Raw genomic sequence first — 10,392 nt, forward strand, 5'->3', positions numbered from 1 at the left:
AGTGGAGATTGATAAGGAGCTATTCCTCATATCTTTCTTGGTGGATACAACTCCAAACTTGGGTGCTGGAAGGTGATCCTGAAAAAGGTCTACAAATGCAGGGGCCTAAAGACATGGAGACAGACAAAGACAAAGACAAAAACAAAAAAGCATCTACTAAGGGCCATGCTCAGAACTCTCAGAACTCTCAAAAAGCCCCGTCACATTCTAAAACCCCTATGGAGTTGATGAACACATTGGAAAAGAGGGTGCAGAGTGTGATATTGGATATTGAGAGTGATGGAAATATCAAGAAAGCATATATAGGAAATTGCCTGAGGAGAACATTGGTGTCCAGTTATTTGAGCAATTTAATGAGGAATCTGAGGATGAAGACATCATAGAAGCTCCAAGCCAGCAGAATCCACAACAGGGGCAAACAAAAAATTGGGGCCCTATTGTGGCGCCCAGGATGAGTACCAGGATAAGAAGAGATGGGAGAACAACAATTCAGAAAGCTAAGGACCTGGAGATACCCAAAGGAAACAGAAACACTAATTCCTTCTCTGCATTTAATGATGAGATTGTTATCAAAATCCAGGAAAGCTGGGCTGAACTTAGGTGATGATGATAATATTTCTCATAATATTCAGACCATTAGACTGATTGAGAATGATAGATTATCTACTTTTAAAGAAACACATCCTAAATGTTTCCTTCCTGCCGACTTAGATATTAGTTTTGAGGGATGTAATATTGAAACCTCATCAATTGTAGGGCCAGGGTGTGCTCACAGTAGTGACACAACTGGTACTACCCCTACATAGGCTGAGGTAGTGTCAGGAAAGAAAAGTAGTTGTAGAAAATTGTAATTTAAATGGTAGTAGGACTGATATGGAATGTTAGAGGGCTTAATAAGCCTGAGAAACTGAGTGTAGTGGGAAAACTCATTAGAGATACCCATGCTGACATGGTAGGTTTTTCTGAGTCTAAGAAAGAATCCTTTCCGAGCTCTCAAATTAAGTCTATTGATCCAAATAATGATTTCACCTGGAACTGGATGCCAGCTATTGGTACAGCAGGTGGTATTGTAGTGGGTATTAAACAGGAGGATTTTGAGATTATCTCTGTAGATATCTTACAATTCTCTGTTGCCTGCTTAATTAAAGATAAAAAGATAGTAAGATCTGGAGATTCATTACTGTCTATGGGGTTGCATATGATAATCTCAAGCTTGAGTTTATCAATGAACTCCACAATACTATGGATGCCTGGTTGGGTCCTACCATTATTGGGGGTGATTTCAATTTGGTGAGAAGTAGTGAAGAAAAGAATACTGGTTCTGTTAATTTACATTGGGTAACTCTTTTCAATGATTGGGTGAATAAGTATGCCCTGATTGAATTGAAAAATTATACTAGGAAGTATACTTGGGCCAACAACTAGGATAATCTGGTGATGGCTAACATTGATAAAGTGACCACCATTTCCACATGTTGGGAGAACTTATTCCCAGCTGTTCAACTCAAAGCCCTTCCTAGGGTGGGTAGTGATCACACCCCCCTGGTATTTGATACTGGAGCTATCTAGCCACCAAAAGATAAACAATTTAGGTTTGAGAAGTGGTGGCTGCAGGTGGAGGGCTTTGAAGACCTAGTTAAGAACACTTGGAATAAGCCATGTTCCATTTTAGACCTTATGGAGATATGGCAATTCAAGATTAGACTACTTAGGAGGGTGTGTAAAGGGTGGAATGTCAACTATGAGGCCTAAAAAATAGGAACAAGCCACAGTTAGTTGATGAGTATAACTTAATGGACATTGAATCTGAGACAAAGGTGCTCTCCCCACCTTCTAAAGCTAGGATGGATAAGATTGCCCTAGATCTACAAAATATTTGGAAGTTAGAAGAGATTAAGTCTAGGCAGAGATCCAGAGAGAAAAATATATTAGAGGGGGGAGGAATACTGCCTACTTCCATGCTTTAGCTAATCAAAGGAGGAAGAAGCAGATTAATGTGTTGAATGGGCCAGAGGGGCATGTAGAGGATACTAAAGGGATTATCAACATTGGTGTAGATTACTACAAGCAATTATTTGGTAAGGAAGAAACCCTAGATATTGCTTTAGATGATAATTTCTAGGACCCTTCTAAAAAGGTTTCCAAGGAGCACAATATGAAACTGGAATCCAATATTACTGAGGAGGATGTTAGGAAAGCAGTGTTTGGATCCTATGCAGAAGGGGCCCCTGGCCCTGATGGCTTTCCTTTCCTCTTCTATCAACATTTTTGGGATACTATTAAGGGTGACCTGATGTTGATGGTGGATGCCTGGAACAATGATTCTTTAGATCTATATAGACTAAATTTCTCTCTATTAACCTTGATCCCAAAAGAGCCTGATGCTGATACTATTCAGAAATTTAGGCCTATTGCTTTAACTAATTGTAGTTTTAAGATTTTTGCTAAATGTCTAGCCAATCAGCTAGGGGATATTGGGGATGAAATTATTTCCCAAAATCAAACTGCATTTATCAAGGGGAGGTTCATAGTGGAGAGTGTGGTAACAACTCATGAGATTATTCATGATGTTGTGATCAATAATAAGGAAGGGTTTGTCTTTAAACTAGACTATGAAAAAGCATATGATAGAGTTAGTAAAAACTTCCTGCTGAATGTAATGTATCAAAGGGGATTTAGCCCCAGATGCATGAAGAAAGTTGAATCCTTATTATACAAAAGTTCAGTGGGTGTCAGGATTAATGATTGCAATAGTGAGTCCTTTGAAACTTTTAAAGGAGTTAGGCAAGGTGACCCTGCATCACCAATGCTTTTTAACTTGGTGGCAGATGTATTCAGTAGAACGCTTAATAAAGCTTCTAAGAACAAAATGTTGTCTGGGTTGACGAATAAGATTTCCCCTCAAGGGATAATCGGTGTGCAATATGCAGATGATACTCTCTTATTCCTAGAAAATAACATTGAGTCTGCAAAAAACATAAAATGGCTACTTGCTTGTTTTGAACAAATGTCTGGTTTGAGGATTAACTTCCATAAGTGTCACCTAGTTCCTATTAATACTAATGAGGAGGAGGCCCAATGTGTAGCTCAAGCTTTATCTTGTGGCTTGGGCTCCTTCCCTCTGAAATATCTTGGTTTCCCCCTCCGCCACTCCAAGTTAAGAAGAGAAGACTTACAACCAGTGGTTGACAAAGTCTTGAAAAAGGTAGCTGGGTGGAGAGGAACACTACTAGGGTATGAAAACAAATTAAGTTTAGTTCAGTCTTGTTTGGCTAGCATCCCTACTTATCTAATGAGTATGATCAAGTTCCCCAAATGGGCTATTAACTTGATCAACTCTCAGATGGCCCACTGCTTCTGGGATAACTATGAGGGACATCATAAATACCATCTAGCTAGCTAGGGGGCTGTTGACACAGAAAAAGCAATATGGTGGTATGGGAATATCTAATATTGCTGATATGAATCTAAGCCTTCTAGCTGCTTGGATTGATAAATACCAGAGAAGAGATCAGAAGATGTGGAAGAAAATTATTGATGCTAAGTATAGGACTAATAACCCAAATATTTTCTCATGTCCTGAGAAAACCTCCTCCCCCCCTTCTGAAAAGGTGTTCTCTAGGCTGCTAAAGCAGCCAAGATGGGGTACCAATGGAAGGTTGGAAATGGTAGGAAAACTAAGTTCTAGGAAGATAATTGGTTTGCTTCTTGTAGCTTAGCCATTCAGTTTTGGGAGTTATACAGTATTGCTAATGAACATAATCAGCCTATTGCTGATCTCTGGGATGGGACCAATCTTAAGATTACATTCGGAAGATGTGTAGTCAGTAGACTACTACATCTCTGGTTTGATCTACTAAGCATTGTATAATCAATTAGTTTGAATGATGAGGAGGATGCTACCATGTGGAAACATGAGTCTAATGGGAGATACTCAGTTAGATCTATGTATGGCATGATCAATTTCAAAGGGATTAGCCCTGTTCATGTCCCAAATATCTGGGAGTTACATGTCCCACCTATCATTCTTATTTTCCTGTGGTTGCTTGCTCATAATAAGCTGTTAGTTAGGACTAATTTGAGTAAGAGACAACACTTGGATGATCATACTTGCCTATTTTGCTGTGAATGTGAAACTATCACCCACCTTTTCTTTGAATGTGATATTGCTGTTGAGGTGTGGAGAAACATCATAATATAGTTGGGTCTATGCCTCAGCCTAACTTTAAGAATGTGGCTGATAATTGTGAGAAGCACAAATCTCTACAACCTGCAAATATGATCACCTCAGCTACCGTCTGGGTTATCTGGAGGAGTAGGAATGATATGTGTTTTAACAATGCCCCCTGGATGGGAGTGCAGGTGATTCTGAGGAGAATTGCAAGCTTCTGCAATCAATGGAAGATCTTGTGCAAAGGGGCTATAGGAGAGGACGTGGAGAGGCTCATATCATCTCTATGGGAGGTTGCCAGGCAGCCTCCTCTGCTACTTTGGCCAGAGCCAGGCTGAGGAAGAGGGAGTTGTGGCTGCAATACTCTCTGAAGAAGAAGGCAGAAGGCTGGATGGGCATGGACAGTGGGATGCTCCTGGAAGGATGATAGATAGATGCCAATTACCAGGCTACTGCGGATGGAAAACCTTTTATTTCTATTTGTATCCATTTGGTAGATGAGCTGTAAGAGGTTAACTCTTTTTTATAGATCATGCCGGAGGAATGGTTCAATCCTCTCCCGCGAGCTGTAATAAGGATAATACTGTGGTTTCGTTTTCTGATGGAAATGGAACCGGGGCAAGAGCCCTTTTCTTCAAAAAAAACTTGACCGACTTGAGCCGCTGTTCATCTCTACTTGTAGAAGTTTGTCACGTGCTTTGCTGCGTCATCTCTGTAGATGGACGGTGACATCTTCATATGTATACGGCAGGACAACCTATCATATCTAACACATAGACATGCATTAATCTTGCCTGCTGAGATAATCTTAGATTAACATCAAGGACATGTAAAATTAGGTTGGCAGCCCCCTACTTTGATAGTATCCACTACAGGGAAATCACACGTTGCCGTATGGCAGGCCGTATGTTATGCCATAAGTCGAGTGCAGAAACACGGGTACTCGACTTACATTCACATAAGCGAGTATGGAATGGCAAACACACGACAAAAAAAGGCAACTCGGCTTATGTCTAAATAAGTCGAGTGGGTCAAAAAAAAGTTTCTTGGCTTTGTGCAATACTCGGCACATAGAAAAAAATGCACTCAGCTTACATTAGGGCTCGGCAAAGATCGTTTCCACGTCGAGATCATGTAGACTGCAGACAGCTTCGTGACGGAGATAGATGTAAGCCGGGTACCCGATAGACGACACTCGGCTTACAGGTACTCTATCCCAAACCTATTTTTAGTGAAAAATGATTTATAATGTGGTGCATTGCATTTATATTTACTTATTGCGTGTTATTTCTTTTCCTTTTCCTTATCCATTCTGTTTGAGTTAGTTTTCATCACCCTTTCAATCCTCCATTTCTCGATCTCTGTCCAATTAATTACCAGCATTTGCCACTTTAAAGTTGTGGGGTATTACTTAAACTTGGTCTGGCATGTCACTATGACCTACCCTATCACAAACTAAGAGGAATTCACCATGGTCTACCCCATCTCATTGCCGGTCAAAGCCCTATACTGCGCGGGGCCCCACGGATGGGCGCATCATCCGAAACCGCGCGAGGGTGGGTCAGAACACCACCCTCACGTGCATGTGGTACCAAAATTGTTTGAGCCCTAACATCTCGAAGCATGTCATGAGTCATGACACTCACAAGAAACCCCAACATTATTGAGCAAGTAAGAAACATGATCAAAAAACCACACACACACATATATAATACGTTGTCCATTGGCACACAACAAGAACCAATTGAAGTTGATGTGCAAAGCAATGGATGTAATACGCATAGGAGAATCTACCATGATCTATGTTTTCAACCCTTTAATCTCCCCTTTCATATTGCCACCCCCTTCATATCCCTGCCCACGTATTTAACTAGGAGTCAAATGATGATCTTTAACAAAATTTGAATTGCATCTTTAAGTGACAATGAAGTTGTATTGGTAGCATGAACAACCCCGAGGAAACTCTCACATCCTATTCCTGATTTATCAGTGTCAATGTCCACTTCAGAATGAAATAGAGGTGGGGAATCAGGACAATGTATTCCAGTATCTTCAGTTTCAGGTTACACTTCGGCTGCAACCTTCCTTGTTCTAGCCTCAAAATTCCGAAAAAATGACATAATGTCACCATTCCTCTTCACATTCAGTTCTACGATTACAAAAAGAAGGCACAACAAAAATAAGCATCAATACACAATAGTTGAGCAGTGACTACACAATGGCATCAACCGGTGACTACACAATCATGATGCGAAATTGACTACACATTCAGGTTCAAGAAGTGAACGACATCAATTCATACACCAAGTTGACTTTACATTCAGGTTCAAGAAGTAAATGGCATCGAGTCACACATATGATATCTGACTACACAAGTAAAACAATGCCAAGCCGACTGCAAGTAAATGACATCAATTGATTCAATTCACTATTCTTTGCCACAAGAAATGCATAAATACTCACACATTAGGACGACTGAACGAGGCGTCAGGCGTTAGTAGTGCCATAGTGGGGATGAGAGGGAGGCGGTAGCAAGAGCTGATTTTTTTGATAAATGGTGCATTTTTTATCTCAAGATGTAACATCAAGAGGATACAAAGCATGATGAGTAACATCCGACCTCTCCATAACTAAGATGCACACAACTCAGCCTGGCAATGGGGATTACCCAGGCGGGTATTAGACTCCCATCTTCGTCCCCGCGAAAGCATTCCCATGCCCGTTTCCATCCTCATACCCTTTCAGTATTGCCATCCCCATCCCCGTCAGGTTTTTATCCCCATGGGGAAACCCATGCATGCAATCAACAACAACTTTCGATAGCATTTCAGTAGAAAAAATAGCATTTTAGCACAATAAATATGTTGTGGCTAGGTTAGGGGTTTGTTTTGGATTTTTGGCCAAAGGGGTGGGATGGTAGGAAATTTTGGTGGGTAAGGGCGGGAATAACATGGGGTCTACTAATTTTAGAGCCCACATGTAAGGCCTTTATGGGTAAGGCGGGTAAGGGGCACGGGTAATGCTATCCCATCCCCATCCTCGTCTTTCACGCTGGGTAAGATATTTGACCTATCAGTTTCCCTGTGGGCATTAAAGCTGGCACATCCCCGTCCCCTAAGAGAGTAATTACCCACGGGGACATGGGTAACAGTTAACCACTGCCAACTTAACAAACAACCAATCACCAAAGGGTAGCAGCAGCTAATAGAGTAGGGAGATTACATAGTAGCAGCTAAGTTTCGATCTTTGATCTTCTAAGTTCAAACTTTGATCTCCAACGTAGAAGATGGGAGGGAGGCGGTAGCAGCACCTGCTAGTTTCCAATCTTTGATCTCCTCCAACACCACCTGCTAGGTACATCACTGGTATCTAGGGAAGTGCTTTAGAAATATATCACTTGTATGTCAGATAACACAAGTTTCTCGTCTAATATTTGGTAAATCAAAATCTTATGTAGGGTCAGTAGTTATTTTTTTAAGAAACATACATACACTAACTTTGCAACCAAAATGTAGATTCTTTTTTTTCTCTCGAGATATTATCCCTGGATAACCTTGCGTGATGACGTATAATATTATATTTGAATAATATTGCTAGAAAAAATCACAAGCATTAATTTGTGCCACTTAGTCTGTGTGTGTGTGTGTTTTCGGGTCTGTTATACCCTTAAATATCTTGGCAAAGAGCTTGAAGTGTATGTTCTAGCAAACTTCTTGATGTACGCTTTTAGTGTACGATTGTTTATCTCAAGGGTCAGATAAAAAAGATTGCAGAGTATATAAAATGACACATGGATATTTCATTGCATCTTTTGCGTTGACGCTTTGTTTCCTCATGTCGAATGTCCTACACAAGGAGGTTATGCATTACTACATAACTACAAATATATACATTGCTTCAAATGTCGTTGTATTTTGTTGCTTGAAACTTCAATGTGTGCCCATGCTGAGGACTAATGAACATTCGCGTCGTCGCCATCCAAATTTGCATACCGACGACCTCATACACTCTTCAGAGTAGGGAGTTGGGATTATGGAGCACCATGCACAACCATTTGTGTGTTATTTTGACTCTAATTCATGAGAGAGACCATCGCTGATTGGGTGTCGACAAAAATTGTGGCATGTCCTCCTAGCATCAAGTGCCACGGTAACCACATGATCGAGGAACAATGTTTCAATGATTCATTCAATCGCCAAATGATTACATATTTTATAGAATAACTATTTATCCAATTAGCAAGTACGAGGATCAACCACGTGACCAAAGGAACAACATTGCATATGTCCTCTCCTCAACCATGACAAATAAGAAGGGTCTATCTGCCACAAAATCCATCAGATGTTATGGTGCCTTTAGCATGGTTGTACGCCCAATTATGGCGGTCATGGCAGCGGCGGCCATGGTGCCTACCTCATCCACCTCAATAGTGGCCTTATGGTACACCCCGGTGATAGCGAGCTCCCCATCCCTAGTATACACTATACCAAAGAAGTCACCGGCATCGAAAGCCTTATTGGCACCAAGCTTTCGCATGTCCGATGACGCATCAAACTCAAACATGAACTTGAACTTGGGGACCATGAACCGCCCGACTGGAACCTTCCCCGCCGGCATGTGCTTCTTGAAATATTCCGGCGCCGACACAACCTAGCCGTAGAGATCAGCGACACTGAGAGTGTCGTTGTCCGGTAGTAGGATTAGCATGTAGAATGCAGCTTGTTGTTGCATGTCGTTCTTGTAGGGCAGCTTCAGAGCCCTGAAGCTCGGGTAGACCGCGATATGTTGTGACTGCCTTGTCGTCATGGGTGGCACGCGCACGGTGGTGCCGCCTGGGATACAGAACGGCAAAGTGGAGATGTCGAATGACTGCTTCATTTCCCTTAGCCAGCTCATGCTCAATAGCAACTGAAGTTGGTGCCAAGTAGGAGACCCTGGTTTGAGTTCTCTCCCTCAAGATGCGCTTGATGAATATTATATGTACAAGAATGACAGCGAGCTTCGCTCCCAAATTGACAAAACTACAAGATTAAGTATTCCACATTTTCGCTAGTAGGTATTGTTTCATCAATTTAAATTGCTTAAACCTGTAATTTTGTTTGCTTTAGTGGGTGCATGCTCAGTGCGCCTAGTAGGTGTAGCCACCGAGACTCCGATTCATTGCTTGCAGTCAGATGAAGTCTCAAAAATAACTACATAATCTTGAACTTCATGGACTTGGCTCTCTGAGCTCGTTGCACCAATCGGTTTATATGAAACCAACTAGTTCAAAATGATTTTTAACTTGAACTTAGTGGACTTGGCACTCTGAGCATAAAGCCCATGGAAACAAGAAGGTTTCCAATGAAGCGACTTATTTGAGTAGGCTAATATTGAACTTCATGGACTTGGCTCTCTGATCATCAAGCCGATACCTGTCGGTTTTTGGTGAACCGACTAGTTAGAGATGAATTGAACTTGAACTTCATGGACTTAGCCCTCTGAGCACCAAGCCCATGGAAACTAGTCGGTCTTCAATGAACCGACTAGTTAGAGTTGGTTTATATTGGGTGGAATTTGGGAAAAACCATCTGGGAAAAACTTTTGAACTTAATATCCAAGCGATCTACAGGATCTTCAAAGTCATGCAGCTCCAGAGTGTGGCATAGCCCCTAGGTCTGGCGGAGCGAAGAGTTGGTTTAGCCCACGAGTGTGGTGCAACTTCAAAGATTCTACAGTCCTGAGAACAAGTAATGATAATTAGTTGGATACGCAAATTCTAGGAACAATAACTTTTATTCATTTGAACGGAGTCAGAAAACAAACACAAAGTGCTTTCACAACTAAACAAGTCTAATCAAGAAAAAAATCATGTGTAAAATTGTCGTAGTAGGTCAACATTCCATGCTCCAAGCTCTCCAACACTTTTGTTGAAACAGTACAACTGCATTGCCCTATTGTTGGTATCAGATGCTAGGCTAGCCCCTTTCTTCCGCACGATGCAACTCCGTGCGTCTCGTTCCTAGCCTGCTTGTCTCGTCTCCGGTCTGTGTTTGAGCCTCGTCGTGCTCACTTGCTTGCTCGTGGTCATGTTCCTATCTCGGAGGTACTTACCGAGCTTCATGCTGAGGAGACCCGCCTTCGCTCTGCTGGGTTGCTTCTGGTTCTGTCAGTGTTGGAGCTTGTTGGCCGCCCGAGCTCCTGTGTCGTCTGCTCGCCTCACTACTCTGCCGCTCTTGCCT

The 10,392-nt window shown here is 41.8% G+C and overlaps 1 pseudogene; it reads right to left on the reverse strand.

The window, feature by feature from the left end:
* Positions 1 to 8,422: 8,422 nt before the first annotated feature.
* LOC141023123 (putative serpin-Z12) lies at positions 8,423 to 8,992 on the reverse strand (annotated as a pseudogene).
* Between the last annotated feature and the right edge of the window lie 1,400 nt (positions 8,993 to 10,392).

Source organism: Aegilops tauschii, chromosome 5 (genome assembly GCF_002575655.3).
Source record: "Aegilops tauschii subsp. strangulata cultivar AL8/78 chromosome 5, Aet v6.0, whole genome shotgun sequence".
In the NCBI taxonomy this organism is placed as follows: domain Eukaryota; kingdom Viridiplantae; phylum Streptophyta; class Magnoliopsida; order Poales; family Poaceae; genus Aegilops; species Aegilops tauschii.